Source organism: Pteronotus mesoamericanus, unplaced genomic scaffold, assembly GCF_021234165.1.
Source record: "Pteronotus mesoamericanus isolate MK-2021 breed Mesoamerican mustached bat unplaced genomic scaffold, CSHL_Meso_final contig_20, whole genome shotgun sequence".
Classification (NCBI taxonomy): domain Eukaryota; kingdom Metazoa; phylum Chordata; class Mammalia; order Chiroptera; family Mormoopidae; genus Pteronotus; species Pteronotus mesoamericanus.
In genome coordinates, this window is record NW_026555085.1 from 49,004,463 (window position 1) to 49,020,830 (window position 16,368).

Genomic DNA, 16,368 nt, shown 5'->3' on the forward strand with positions numbered 1-16,368 from the left:
TTTCTCACTTGGTGGCTCCTGAATCATTTCTGGGTATTCAGTTCCATTAAACAGGTGAAGTTCTCTATGAGAGTATTTCAGAACAACATAGCCTACTGTTTTGAATTTATTCATTTGTACACTTATGTGGAGAGACTTGGAAAATTCTGCCCTTTGGGAAACAGCTTGAATTCCTGATAAGATAAATGTCACAAGATGCTTTAAGAAACAATGAATTGGCACAGGGCTGTAGGAAGGTTCTCAGCTTGGGAGCCAGTCAGGACTTTGCTGAATCCTGGTCCCAAGACTCCAGGACTAACCAATGGGCAAGAGAGTAAACCTGAACTTCACCACCTTCAACTGAGAATGAAATGATACTATTTATCATTCAGGGTTCTTGTGAGGATTGAATGTAAACTATGTGTAAAACATTTTTAAAACTCCATATAAAACACTTCCAAAATACCGTTGAGTAAGTGGTAAGTCTATTTTTACTATGATGATGTGACTCATTTCAAAGAAGAGATCCAGTGTCTTTTGTGATTTCCAAATGAAGGCATTCTTGACACTCCTCAGTCATATCCTTGGCATATTTCTGTCATTCAGCACTGTAATTACTTTTACGACACAGACAGTTCAGTTCCACAAACATTTACTAAGTGTCTGTTCTGCTCAGGACTAGAGACTCAACAGAGAGACAAAATGAGAAAAACTGAGGCTCCCCTTAACAAATGTGGATTCTTATCCATAAATTCACACCCCTATTATTTGACTCGCCAAACAATTCTGATTAGCAAACACCATATGTCCAACACTGTCCTCGAAGTTCAATTTGCCTGAGGCATTATTCCTCTGAGTCCAGTGGAATTTTACTGCTTTCATCCATTTAACTTGTCTTACTTTTATGTGAAATCAGATGTGAGAACAGGAAGAACCTGGAAAGAACTTTTGGCCCTTCAGTGGTCCAAAGTGGAAACAGTTACATTTCATTAAAAATGAAGGGGTTTAGCAAAGCATTTTAAAATAGAACGATACAGGAGCTCAGCAGGTCATGGAAATGCCTTCTGAGGAATTTGCACAAGGACTCTTCTTAGGGGGTCAAGATCAAAGATCAGCCGTCCACAGCATAAAGGATGCCATGGTTTCCATCTTAGCCTGTTCGGTATCATAAATAAACAGGGATATTGTGTGCATTGCTTGGCCGTGGCTCTCTGGAAATGAGTGGTAAGAAAACATATAATTTCTACATGTGAAAGGAATGTGAGGGGAATGTAATAAACTTTCAAATTTCAGGGGTGTAGGAAGTGGGCTTCCTTTCAATATTTATGTGTAATCCTCCAGGATTCTGTGAATTAACCTTTCCTTTCTATTGTGACATGTTTGATTTAAAAGGAATTCAAGTTCATCTGTTTGAAACCAAAGTTACCTTCACTATCTGTTTTTCTTTTCTCTGTCAGAAAATATTAAAAGAACCAGCTTATAAAGTGAGTTTAATGAGACTTGGGATGGAGAGTATACAATATACAGGATGATGTATTAAAGAATTGTACACCTGGACCTATATAATTTTATTAACTAATGTCACCCAGTTAATTCAATAACAATAAAACATTTAAAAAAAAAGAGTTTATAGAATCACAATTTTTCTACATTACGTTAACAACCCCACACAATGCAACATACAGTGATAATCCAAAATAAATATATAAGGCAATTTAGGTCAGACAATTTCAACTTTCCTCTGTGAATTAGTAAGGAAGAAGTAAGGAAGACAAGGCATATGAAAGTCTTTGGTACTTTCTTGGAACTAAGTTCTATAAGATATCCTTGTGACAAGTAAGGGAAATACGGATTGGACTATTTTCCATGATCTATGGACACGTTATCTGGTTGGGTGGTATGATCTTAAGTAAATGGAAGCAAAAATGGGTGAGTAGAAAGTCTAGAATATCTACTCATTTGGTTTATCTTATGCAGTTATTAAGTGCACCAATATTGCATAAAGTTTTCTGTGAAACAGTATTTCTGAGCTATTAATTGGTATTAAATATGTCTAACAGTACCTCTAAAGGGTCTCAGTGAAATGAGTTTTAACTAAGTTAAACAGCTTTGCTGAGTGCATTTACTATTCAATAAGCCTTGGGAATTTCTAAGAAGTAGGCGTAATATCTATTATTTGCTCATGGTATTGTGTGTATAAGCTTTTTAGAATGTTTCTTCCAGGAATATGCTACGTGGAGACACTGTATAATAAACACAGTTCTCCAATTACTGACTTAATACTTCTCAGTTTTTAAATGTTGGGCTGTCTCAATTTTGTCCTTGCTAACATTATAGAGTGGAATCACAGAACATCTGCCAGCATCACTTACTATGATTGATTAAGGAAGGTGTTAATGTGCCTCACCCGTCCATATTTGAAGCACACGTTACTCGGAGGGAATGTGCAGAAACATCCTACGCTATGCAAGACGGACAGCTACAGAGTTCTTTCTGTGTCAAACAGGAGTAAGTCCATAGAAAACAACATGTTGATAAAGGGGTATGGAAAGCCTTCTAATATAAAATATACAAAAAACATTGGAAACATTTAACCCAAATATACGGAGATTACTTTAAAACAACTATCAAAGGGGGCTAGGATTGAGGGTGGGAGGTGGGAGGAAAATGGAGACAACTGTACTTGAACAACAATAAAAAAAACAAACATTTGAAAGAATGACATTTAGAAGAGTAATTACATGTGTCACAACACATAAAAATTGACCTAACACATAGACATAATGAGGCTGCAGGTTTTTTGACTCAACAGAAGGAGCTACTTCCTTGTCCAGAACTACCCAAGGGTGGCTGTGTGCCCGCAAGGAGGCGGGTCTGCTCAGACTTCCCGGGCTGAGTGCTCCGCAGGAACGTTTGAAAGGGACATGGGGCTAGCTTTCATTAAGAAATTGCAGGATGAGATGACAAATAAGATCCTCTTAATCTAGAGATTTTATTAATTTTACTATAAATTCTCACATTAAAATGAGAATCCATGTGAACAGGAATTTCTCATGCCTCAATCACAAGATTCTTGTTTTAAACAATGTCATAATAACATGGTATTGGTTCCACAGATGCATTTGGATTTCTTTAGGGCTTTTATGTATATGTTTTTGTAAATAATTTGGACAATATTATTTCAATCTTTAAGTAAATGGTTCACTTCTTTGAGAAGTAGAAACTAACAAATGACCTCGTATTTGATCAATGTTTTATTGGTGACAGACTAAAGAGAGCCCTGAAAAAATCCACATTATCCAGCCAGAGCAGCAGCATACAGAGACCTTTTATACAAATAAGCCATTTTTATATACAAAATTCAACTATGGCCCTAATGTCATTAGTATACTTACCTTGACATAATATTAAAGGTAATACTCAGTGTAGCTCACCCTGACACAGGCACATCTATGCATTATGGTAACCCAATAGAGTAAGAACTGTTATTACTACAGCTATTATTTTAACAAATGACAAAACTGAGGCTATATGAAATAAAGTACTTTGTCCAGTCACCACAGCAGAGACTTGCAGTTGTTTCAGAAATATCACTTTCCCCTGTTTGGGAGCAAAAAAGACATTTTACATTCCCCAGCTTCCCTTGCAGTTAGATGTAGACATGTTACCTAGTTCAGTGGAATGAGGGCAGAATTGAATGATGCCATCTACATATCATGGCTTTTTATTGGGTTGACCAGCTTGCATTAAAAAAAAATCAAAATTGGTTAATTTTTGTGTAGCCATTTTAATATTGAAGGTGGAAGAAAATATGCATTTTCAGCATATTATGCTTTATTATTTCAAGAAACGTAAAAACACAACTGAAATAAAAAACAATAAGATTTGTGCAGTGTGTGGAGAAGGTGCTGCACCTGACCTAATGTGTCAAAAGTGGTTTGCGAAGTTTCCTGTTGGAGATTTCTTACTGGATGATGCTCCAAGGTCAAGTGGACAAGTGGAAGTTGATAATGATCAAGTCAAGACATTAATTTAGATCAATCAACATTATGCCATGCCGGAGATACCTGATGTACTCAAATATATCCAAATCAATACAGTTATTGGTAAAAATGAAGAATGTGTGTTTTATTTTACAGAAAAAAAACTAAATGAACTTTTTGGCCAACCCAATAAAAGCAGGGTTTCCCCTTTTCACACTTTTTCTGTTTTGAACAATCAGGTACAGATGATAACAAATCCCTGAGCAATTTGAGACCTTAAGATGGAAGGAGATGAATTACCAGTAGGGTGGGGGGAGTGAGAGGAAGCCACCAACCTAACAAGGAGGGGCATTTGTCTTGGACTATTATGTGAATGAAAAACAAACCTCTGGTATACATTTTGAGGTCTATTTGTTATGGCAGCTAGCATTGTCCTAACTGATATATCACATGAATTATAGATGGTGGAGACAATTTTTAGACCCAGGCTGTGTGCTTCAAACGCCATGCCTTTCATCACTAAGCTAGCCCTCTTTTTTTTTTCTCCTAATATTAATTGTGATTAGTACTCAAACATTGACATTTTTACCCTTTTAATCATAAAAACACATTTTTAAGATGGTTGATCAAAGTTTACTAACTTTATATTCTGTGGTCATAGAACACGTATTTTCAGGACAATGGTAACTGATCCTAATTTTAGAACTTCAGGTTTGCATTCGAGACCTCAGAACACCTCAAATTTTTGGAAACAAACTAGTTGTCTCTTAGAAAATAAAAGAGAATGCAGGTGACAAAATTAAAAATGGACTAAAAATATATCTCTATTTCTTATATTTATGCAATGTTCATATATTATTCATAATGTTCATAAATTTATTATTTAAAATGATAAGCACTTGTGATATTATGATTTATAATAATAATGTATCTTTGGTCCTCTTCCCCTTTTCTGGCACAGAACCATAGGGATTTCCTAAGTGATGAGAACCATAAAGTGTCTTTTGTCATGCCAGTGAGGTGACTTTTGTAAAGCACATTTTGGTAATCATGTAATTAGAGGATTAAACCATTTAGTCTCAACTCCTGACCTCTGGGGAGGGGAGCAAAGCTAGAGATTGAATCAGTTGCTTCTGGCGAGTGATTTAATCAGTCTGCCTGTGTATTAAAGCCTCTACAAAAACTCAAAGTGGGGGAGGTGTTTGGAGAGCACATGGAGATTTGGGGGGAGTAGCTGCTCAGAGAGGGCATGGAAGCTCCACACTCTTTCCTCAACCCTTCCCCTCTGCATCTCTTCCTTATGGCTATTCCTGAGTTATATCCTTCTATAATAAATCGGAATCTAGTAAATAAAATGTTTATATGAGTTCTGTGAAGCACTCTAACAAATCAATTGACTTCATTGGTCATTGGGATCTCTGATTTATAGTCAGTCAGTCCAAAGACCAGGTGACAACCTGGACTTCCGATTGGCCTCAAAGTGTTTGTAGAGGAGGCAGTCTTGCAGGACTGAGCCCAGAACCTGTGGGATCTGACACTTTCTTCAGGTTGGTAGTGTTAGAACGGGGCTGAATTGTAGGACACAGAGCTGGTGTTGAACTATTGCCTGTTGGTGCTGTGAAAACCTGTCCCCATCAATATCCACACTCTGGGAACTGGTGTTCAGATCCTCTAGCACCCTGTATGAATATACTAGTAGTATTCTCTTTTTATAGATAAGAATATTAAGGTATAGATTAGGTGACTTTCCTAAGGCTATACTGCTGGTAAGACATGAAGCCAGGATGTGAATCCAGGGAACCTGCTTTCAAGGCTCTGGCCTCAAACACTAGGGCACACTGCCTCGGATGAGGGTGACACAAAGGTCAAAGGATTGGGCTTTTTAATCTGGAGAGAAAAAAAGGCAAAATGTCAGTAATCCTCTGCTAAGTATATAATAGACTGTTAAAAAGACAATGATGACTCTTATTCTTTAGTAGGAAGTGATCTTATAATTCTTATGACATTTTATAAAACATCAAACACATGTTTACACTAATTATTCTGAAGAATAAATTAGAATACAGAAGAATTGGAAAAATTCCTTCTCCAGAATTTGTAAGATTAAGAGAAATGTTCCGGATGGCGAGAGAGAGACCCTAGTCAGGAGGCCTTCCTTCCTGTCTCGGTTTCTGTCTCGCCGCAGGAGATAAATTCAAATGAGAGACAAAGATGTATAGTGGAAATGAGACAGTTTATTTATGAAACACGTGCAAGCATGGAGCTGCAGGCAGGCACCCTGCAAGTCTAACTGCCCCACATACAGAGGAAAGAAAGTTGTTAGTAAGTTTGTTAAGAAGTTAGTGAGTGTGTTCTATACACTTGAGTCGAGGCTACAGTGGGTACTTAGCTAATCTAAGTATGCTAACTATTAGGGTTCAGAGGTTATATACATCAGCTGGCTTCTAGGCTCTCTCTCTTTCCCCCCTTTGGGAATAATGTCGAGTTCAAAGCCTTTTTTTCTCAGTTTGTAAAGGCTGTTTGTCTTAGTGAAATTGTTGCAGACATTCCCTTTCCAAGCATAGAATCTTAAGGACTACCCCTCCTTCCGGTATGATTTCTGCTTGTGATGTTCAGGACACCCAGCAATCTTAGCAAAATGAGCTCAGGACTGCTGAGTCAATTTGTGAGACATGACTTTCTTTTGTTTCTAGCCTCCTGTATTATGTTCTTTGTTAGATTGTAATGGCAAGGGCCTTGCCTTTGTTTCCCTCTGGCCACTCGTTCCTAGCTGCTACCTAACGTAAGAGTAGCATCCTGATGACTCCAGGGATGTCCAACCTTTTGGCATCTCTGGGCCACATGGAAGAAGAAGAGTTGTCTTGGGCCGCACATTAAATACATTGAGACAATAATCATGGAAATACTCAATGTTTTAAATAAATTTACAATTTTGTTTTGGGCCGCATTCATAGCCATCCTGATAGGCATGTGGCCCATGGGCTGGAGGTCAAACACTGCTGATTAGATGGTTTATGTGTAGGTGAATTGGACGTTCAGGGAAGAAACTAGAATTTTGTGTGCTTATGTGGGAGACCATGTGAGATACCAACCAAGAGTATCAATACCTTTTATTTTACACAGGCTTTTTACTATGCCTCAAACCATGTGATTTTTCCATTATGGTCCTAGGTAATTGAACAAGGACTGTCACAGGAGAAGGCACCCACAAGCTGGCTAGCGGTCCTTGGGGGTGGCGGGGGGACGGCGGTGTGTCTCTACCTGAGTTCTATCCAGTGGGAGTGCCCTAAGCTGAGATGGTGTATGGCCAACCTAATGAGAAGCTCTTTTCTTAGTGAGTATAAATATGAGACATAAAGAGAAGTCATCAGCAAATACTAGAGCAGAGGATGCTAAGGGACTCATAGAAGCAAAATCGTAAGTGGAACCCTGAAGTGAAAAAAAGAATGGTGACAGTGTCGTATGACCACTCAAGAACAGTAGCTGTCTTTCCTCATGTCCCCAGGTAACTTAACACCCTGAACATTAATCAAGTCTGTTAGTTTTATATTGCTGCTGTACTAAATTAGTACCAACTTATTGGCTTAAAACAATAAAAACGTATCATCTTACAATTCTAGAGGTCTAAGTCTGAACTGAGTCTTACTGAGCTATAGTCAAGGTGTCAGCAGAGTTGTCTGGAAGTTTTGGGGGAAATATGTATTTATTTACTTACTTACTTACTTTGCCTTTTGCAATGTCTAGAAGCTGCCTGTATTCCTTGATTCATGGTCCCCTTCCATCTTCAAAGCCAGCAATGGCTAGTCAGGCTTTTCCCATGACCAGCTCCCTGGTTCTTCTGCCTCTTCTGCCTCCTCCATTTAAGGAATTTTGTGATTACATTGGGCTCACCCAGATAATCCAGGATGATCTCCTAATTTTAAAGTCAACTGATTAGTAACCTTAATTAAATTACATCTGACACCTTTATTCCCTTTTGCCATATAAGACAACACAGGTCCTGGGGATTAGGATATGGACATCTTTGTGGGGGACATTATTCTCTCTACTAGCCAAGTACAATACAAATGTTATTTTTGGTAATTATTAAATTAAAAATGTTTCCTTGCAACTTTCTACCACTGACGCTTAGTAATGAGGTTTAAGGCTTTATGATAGGGGTGAGCTAATAGTTAACCTTGCTTAGGAAGTACAGATAGACCATGGTATTTTTTTTAATATAGTTGTGCATTTATTACTATATATGCTTATTTATTCTATGAAATTAAGATATCTATTTAAGCTTAAGGGCCATGGTATCTTAAGTAAGGGCTCCTGAAGCAGGAAAAATCAGTGGGGCAATCCTATCATATGTGGATTAAATGTCTAGAATTTGAGCATATTAAATAAAGATTTGTTAGGTACTTAGAACCATGAGTTGTTATAATAACCTGAGCATCAGTCAGAACTCAGTGACAAATTAGGTGTCATAGATATGGATAGTTTTTAGTAAATAATTTATATGCTGGTGTTTGCAAGAGAGTAAATACAAATATGAGTGTTCTAGTACACACTTGGAAGCACACAATTGCTTCACAGAGTGTCATAGTGAGAATTTGAATTGACGGTATAATTCTCTACTACAATTTCCCAAGTAAAGCAGTGATTTCCTTGCATTATTTTCCTGAAAGGTATTCTCATCTAATATACTCTATCAAGTAATGGGATCTTATTACCTTCATGAGTCACTGGATTACTTTGATCATTGTCTGGGATGACATGCATAAAGAGGTCTAATTAAACATATGCATTTATCTCTGCTTCATCCTTAAAATGACAGTAAAAGACTAAAACAAAGAAGGATACCAACTCATGAGTATAAACCAATGGAGTAGAAACAGTAGACAAAAGAGTAAACACAATTTTGGAAGATGAAGAATGCATGGCGGAGTGGCCATCGACTTAGTAGAAGACACTGAAACATAAGTGCCTGTAGAAGGTGGTGAGCATGTAAAGCAAGGCGAAGAGCCTGCAGAACTCCAGAGAAGCCCAGACTTACTGACCTCTGGTGTTAGGGAAAATGCAGAAGGCCACCTCATGGCAGATGGATTGACTGAAAGCTGTTTGCAAAGCAGTTAGACTTTCTGATCCTCGTTGTATGTTGAGTTCCTGGATTCAGCGACACTAGGTATAATGGAGTAACCTGCAATTCAAAGTCAGCATGCTCTGTCCATTCATACGGAGCTCCCAGTCAGATTTTTAGCATGTTACTTTTGATTATAAAGAAACAAGAATCAAGTTTGAGAAAAGCCTCCAACATAAAATGTAGAGACCAAAATCAATAAAAGGATTGAGCAGAGGAGAAAGATGACAGAGAAAGCTGAAAACAGATCAAAACAAAAACTTCAAAAATATCATTAATTTCAAAGAGAATATAAATGTACCCAAGAGATGAGGACAATTAAAAAATAGTAAAAGGTTCATTGAAATCATCAAAGAAAGAAACATTAACATAATCTAGATGACAAAGGCATAAATCTCAGATTGAAAGAGTTCACCAACTGCCCAGCATGATAAATAATAAACAAACACCCATATCTAGAAACATCACAGAATTTCAAAATACCAGGGATTAACACGATGGTCCTAGGAGCTTCCCACGTGAGTCGGCCCAAAGCAGTACATACACATAGAACGAATATCAAAATGGCTACAATAACAACACTGGATGTTAAAAGTGAGTGGAGTAATGCCTACAAAGTTCTAAGTAAAAGTTACTTTTGACCTAGATTCTGTAGTTGTTGTAGTGGACAGACAGGGTGGCTGCCATGCCCCCTGACTCCTGGTGTTCCTGCCTTGGGTGATGACTTTCCCTTCAAAATGGGTAGGATCTATGACTTTTTTCTAATCAACAAAATATGGTAAAGGTGATAGGAGGTATATACACGATTGCCTGCTTCTGTTCTACAAAACTGTAGAGATTATCTTATTGGAGTCTCTCTCTCTCTCCCCCCTGGCTTTGAGAAACCAAGCAACCATGTGGGGAAACCCCATATTTCTTGGGCTGAGTGTAGTCTCCGGCTGAAGGTGTCAGTAGTATAAATGTAGGGAAGTGAATCCTTCCTATAACCTGTGTGAGCTTGGAAGCCAATCCTTCCCTTGTTAAAACTCAGATGCAGTTGCAGCCTGAGTTATCACCTTGGCTGCAGCCTTGGGAGGACCTAGCTAGTCTGTGCCCAGACTCATGATCTACAGAAACAGTGTGTTGTACTAAGCTGCTATTTGTGGTAATATTGTTTCATAGCAATAGAAAACTGATATACCCAACAAAATTGTTTAACTTGGAAGGTAGAACAAAGACACTTTCAGACACATTAGGCCTATGGAATATGTCTTAAACTTGACTGAGAGTCAACTCCTCAGAGCTCTACATCTACCCAACATGGATGGCATTCAGAATCTAAGGTTTGAAAGCATACTACAAAATAGACAAAAAAAGTTGCTGGAAAATGGTAATTATGGTGGGAGACAGTTTATTGTGAGCAATATCAGACATCTGAGAAGATAGCGAGAACCACACAATCTATTTCTTTGTAATACCACACTGTTCAGAGTATTGTACTTTGCAAACAGTGTATAAATAAGTATATGGGTAAGAGAATGATTAAAGTAGAACTATAAGAAACTCAAATCAACCAAGCACTGACTGCATTTGTAGTCAGGTTTGTAAATATAGCTAATGCTTCATGAACAGTGAGTGGTACCTTCAACTGCAAAGAAGGATATGTGGATATTTGTATGCATTCCTCTTGCCCCAACCCCTATCCTGGTTCCCCAAGGATTAGCCTGCCTCAGCAAGGTCCAGCGATGCTTCTTTGAGTGGCGTGATTAGATCACATCATTCCTCTACGCAAACTTCCCAAGGGCTTTCTCATTTCCCTTCACTCAGTTCACAGTTTGTGCCCTTTAGAGCCTTTACTCTTACTGCACCCTTTGCCTGTGCCGACATTAATATGGCTCTCACCCTCACATCACTCAGCTTTGTTTAAGCACCACCACCTCAGAGAAGCTCTCCCTTGTCGTGCTGTCTCAATTAGTAGCCCCTTACCCTGATTTTATTTTTTTGTGGTGCACTTACCATTATTTAATGATCTTATATTCCCTGACCCTCTACCAGATTGTGAGATCCTGAGGGAGGAATTTTTAAAATTGGTTTTAATTGTTCTATCACCAAACCCATACTTTTGGCGATCAATTAATATTTAATGAAGGAATGACTGGATTAACTTTTAAAGTAGAGCATTCATTTTGCACCAAATAAAGATGAGGTAATAATATAAACCACCTTTCATTCCATACTATTTAAAGTGCTCCTAAATATGTACATTTGCTTTAAAAAATTAAATGCAAGAAAGCTGCTCATCAGTAATGGACAGATACAGTTCTAAAGAAGTGCATTATAATTAGAATATATATTTTCCATTGTCTCCATAATTGAGAATTCATATTATTTTAATAATAGAGGCATTGATAAAGATTAGTATTATGTTATTTGTTTTCTGACATTCTGGGCATTATTGACTTGAAAAGAGATAATGTTCTCTTTGGTGTGTTGGCATGTGAGGCAGAACGTAAGAGAGCATTTACCCCTGTCCTGACCATCACACTTAATTGAAATGTGCATTAGCGGAATTCTCCATAGTAATTCCATCCCCTTGCAAGTTAATTCTTTTACTTTGTTTAAGCTAGATCTCTACCTCACTGCTTGGCATTAATGATTTTTTAGTAATATAAAGAGCATATGAGAAGTGAAGAACTAGTTTTAAATGAGTTGAGAAGCCAGCAGGTCACTAAAGAGTAGAGGTGAGTTTGAAAGCTCTTCCCAGTAGTTATACTTCATAAGACACAGCCAAGTGAAAGGAAGGCTGGCTTTTCAAGAGCCATTGTTATTACAGCACCGATTCCAGATGGGCCTTGAGTTGCAGCAGGCAGTGTTGCTGCCTTTACTGGTAATACAGGGGCCGTATTCAATTCTTTCAACTCACTGTGTCGTTCTATAATTTATAAAATGTGGGCAATTCTACCTGACTCTCTTCAGTGTTCCAGTTGAGAAAATGTGAAGAAAAGCATAATGCTGAGTAGTACTAATATCCTATTACATGATGTGATACTCATACCAAACTCAACTAAAATTCCCGTGGGTACTTTATAAACTCAAAGGTTAGGTTTCAACGAGGGTGACCAACAATCCCGGTTTGCCTGGGACTTCCCTGGGTTCTGCACTGAAAGCGCTGCATGCCAGGAAACTGCCTAGTCCCAGGCAAACCAGAACAACTGGCCACCCTGAGATACTCTTCTGAGCTCTAGTCTGGCAGGGCCATCCTTAAGGCCATGGTAAGTTGTTTGGACTTAGAAGTACTGCCATTTGTCCTTCCAGAAAACCCTGGTTCCATTCCAGTCACCTGTACTTAGTTCTTGCCAATAGTCTGACTACAAAGAGCAGGTCACCACACTGCTTTAGCCTGAGGATAAACACTCAACACTTGTCAAAACCTTTTATTCAGCAGTTCTTCTCCTAGGATTTAGAGGAAAAACAAACATGTATATATAAAGCTATCTATTATGGTATTATTTATTTTTAAGAGCAAAAGTTGGAAATCAGCTTAAATGTCCACAATGGGAGTTAATTTAGTGAAATACATTATGTTTATATAATGAAAGAATACACAGACATTAAAATTACAGTTTTTGCAAGCTATCCAGTGATAGGGAAAAAGGCTTCTAAAATAGTATTAACATGGCAATAGATATAAAGTGGTGTATACTGTATACAAGAAAAGACTGAGAGAAAATATATGACAACATTAACAAGAAGTTATCTTTGGGTGACCATTACATATTTTATACTTTCTTCATAATCAACATAACAAAATAATTATTGAGAAAACCATTGACACCTAGATTAGTGGTTCTTCAAGCTAAGTTGCCTAAAGAGCATTTTTTTCTAAGTCATATTTCTCAGCTCTGCCTTCAGATATTCTGAATCGAGTTCTAAGCAAGGCTCTTGAAACTTCAGTTTGAACACCGCCCCAGAAGATTCTAGTGTATGTGCCATGAGCTACTAGGAGAAAACACCAGCTGGAGTATGTCTATCTACCTGTAATCAGTCTGTCTATTCTTTTATCTGGCAAGTTAGCCTAGCATGCAGATAGAAGAAATAGTTTTCCATTGGTGGGATGCCAAATTACCATCACCTGCCCAACCAAAGTTATCGCAACCACTGGTAAATGGTTGAAAGTTTGCCATTGGACCTTCATCCTTTAGCCTGAGGCCGACCACTGCAGGACTCCATCAGAATCACTTTTGGAGATTTATGAGGGCCTGAGCATGTGCTGGCACATATACACACACAGGCACCCATGCAGGCTTTCCCAGGCGGGGCACGGCACAGTCGGACCTTGGGAGTCGGAGTCTCCGAGCAGGAGGCTGAAGCACGCACAGGCAGGCCTCCACACGTGATTCGGATACTCGCGCCTCTTTAACAGCTACCATTGTGGCCTAAGATGCAAGTTCTTGTTAAAACGAATATCTATAGAAGGGTAGAACTTTGAAACTGTTACTAATGATAAGCATCTTAGTAAAATTGAATTTTTCAGGTCTATTTCTGAAAGCATATGTTGATGAAGATAGAAGAAAGGGACATGAAGATCTTAGTACATAAGGGAGAATCAGGAGTGACTAAAAAATGTGGTGATTTTTAAAAGGTTTTAAAAGTAGGTATTGGCAGTCCTAGAGACTATCAGCCTCACAGTTTGCATAAGCTGGCCCCTGGCACTGCGGGGTGCTTTTACCAACTTCAAAAAAAATAATTAGGTGCTATTGGTGAATAAAGTTTAAAAGTGAAATTGCTCACGTTTTTAACGAGTGCTGAATAGTCAATGCAGCAGAAAGCACCATTTCATTCGAGCTTTTTGCGAGACAAGTAAGTGGTTCATTATCAATTATGTGGCACTCATGCAAATTTGCTTGGACTTGTACCCCCATGGCCACACTTCCCACATTCCTTGGTTTTCTCCTGGATTGCAATGGCCAGTCTTCAAATTTATGCCTCTGATGTGTTCTCATTCCAACAAGGTGGGTCAGTTCAGAAGGGAAGGGGTCCATTTCTGCTACAAAAAACCCTGTTTTTGAAATGAAATGCATTTTAACTTTTTACCTGCTAGGTTCCAAAGCTAGCTCACTCCTTTGAAGAATGAGGTGAGAAGCAGATAACTTTTCTAGTGCCGGAGGTGGAGGTCACAGGAGCTTTTCACCAGAGAATAACGGTTGCCTCAGAACCAGCCTGGCATCCTCCCGAAGACTCAAGGAATGTGACCGAAGCTCCGTGTGTATGTCAGGGAACAGAAAATAGTTTGGGCAGCGGTAATTTGTGCTGGGACTGTTCTGTATTCAGAAACTCAATCCACTTTGTCTTCAGTTTACCAAAGAATGGGAAGCAGTATTTTTCTTACACAGTTGTTGTAAAATGGAGTCACTTAAATATAAAAAAGACAGAGGAGAAGGCTAATTTTTCCATAGCACGTGTTCATTCTTAGGAATTGGAGTAATGAGAATAAGAAAAGGTCAGTTGGAAAGATAGTGCATGATTAAGTAAAGAATTAATTAGTTCTATTCAAACTCCCTCCTTCCACTTTCCTGGTGTAGACTGGGAAGCGACTTGTATTGATGGAACTAGTTAACAAAGGCTAGAGCAGTGGGGAAAGAGAATCATTAAGTAGGGTTATAGCTGAGTTATTTTATGAAGATACAACCCTCATTTGAATAGATTTTGGTAATGCATGTATTACCAAATACATGCATTTAAGTACATGTATCAAATAATGTACCTGACTCTGATCCAAGGGGCAGGTCGTCCAGAACACAACACTTGAGCTGCTCAGACTGTAGGAGGCCCTCCTGCCTTCTGTCTTCTCTGAATATCGGGGGTTTTCATGTTGGGGCATTCTGCTCGTAGTCTTGCTTTTTCAGTTGGGATCAACAGCTGCCCCATAAACACTGCATAAACTGAATGTGGGCTCTAGATAAGCCAGTGTCGAATGAATGAACAATTCTATTAAGCCTTTTAGGTCAATCACTTCTGTGAGAGCCTTGCACACATAAAGCATTCTGGGAAATTTAACATTTAGTTGATGATCTGACAGTGATATAGAATGTTAGAGCTGGAAAGGACGTCTTGCATCAGTTAGACCACTTTACAGGTGAGAAATCTGAGGACTGAGAGGTTAAGGTCATGTTGACACAGAAACCTAATGTGTAACCTAAATTAGGATATACACTTCGCTGAAGAGTTACCTATGTTATTACTCACAACAGCTTCCTGAATGGGGTGAGATTATTGCCATTTTTATAAGTTAATACCTAGAGCTCCAAGAGCTGAAATAACTTTTTAAAAGGCAACTTGGAAGTAAGTGGCCATGCCAGAACTTGAATCTCAGTTTTTTTGAATCTGGAATATCGTTTTTTGTTTAAATTCAATACTCTTTTATTTTATTTTTCCCTCCACTTTTTTATTGTATTTTTTTTTTCGTTACCATTTAGTCCCTTTATACCACCCTCCCCCCAGCAATTGTGGAATATTCTTTTCCTTTCACGTAGGTGTTTCTCAAAGCTGGCTGATGTTCCAAAGCACCTGGACTTGTAAAGCTGGTTTTGGAAACACTGTCCTCTATGGCACCACCTGCAGGATCCTGCCTGAGATCAGAGGCTCGTAGAAAGCAAGATGGGGTTTGCATGTTCATACAGCCTTTGTTTTCTGCTGTATATCCTATTTTATCTGCATTTCGACCCCAAGGCCATGATCTACCTTCCATCTTTAGTGCTATTTGTAGTTGGTCTCACTCAGACCCAGGCCACCTTTGATGTGCTTCCTGTCTATAGATTTGTCTTATACTTTCCTATAAATGAAATTACAAAATATTCTGACCTCTTTCACGTAGCATGTATTTTTTATTTTCCAATTACAGTTGCCATACAATATTATATTAGTTTCAGGTGTACGGCATAGTTGTTAGACATGTATAGAACTTACGAGGTGATCCCCCTAATAAATCTAGTACCCACCTGACATCATACATAGTTGTTACATTATTGACAATATTCCCTATGCTCTACTTTACATCCACATGACTATTTTGTAACTACCAATTTGCATTTCTCAATCCCTTCACTTTATTTACCCAGCCTCCAACCCCCTTTCCTTCTGGCAACATCAGTTTTTTCTCTGTATCTATGAGTTTGTTTCTGCGTTGTCTGTTTATTTATTTTTTTGTAGGTTTTCGGAGGTTCACTCATACTGTAGCAGGTTTCAGTGGTTTGGCCCTTTTCACTGCTGATTAGGAACCCATTGTGTCAGTGCACTTCAGGGAAG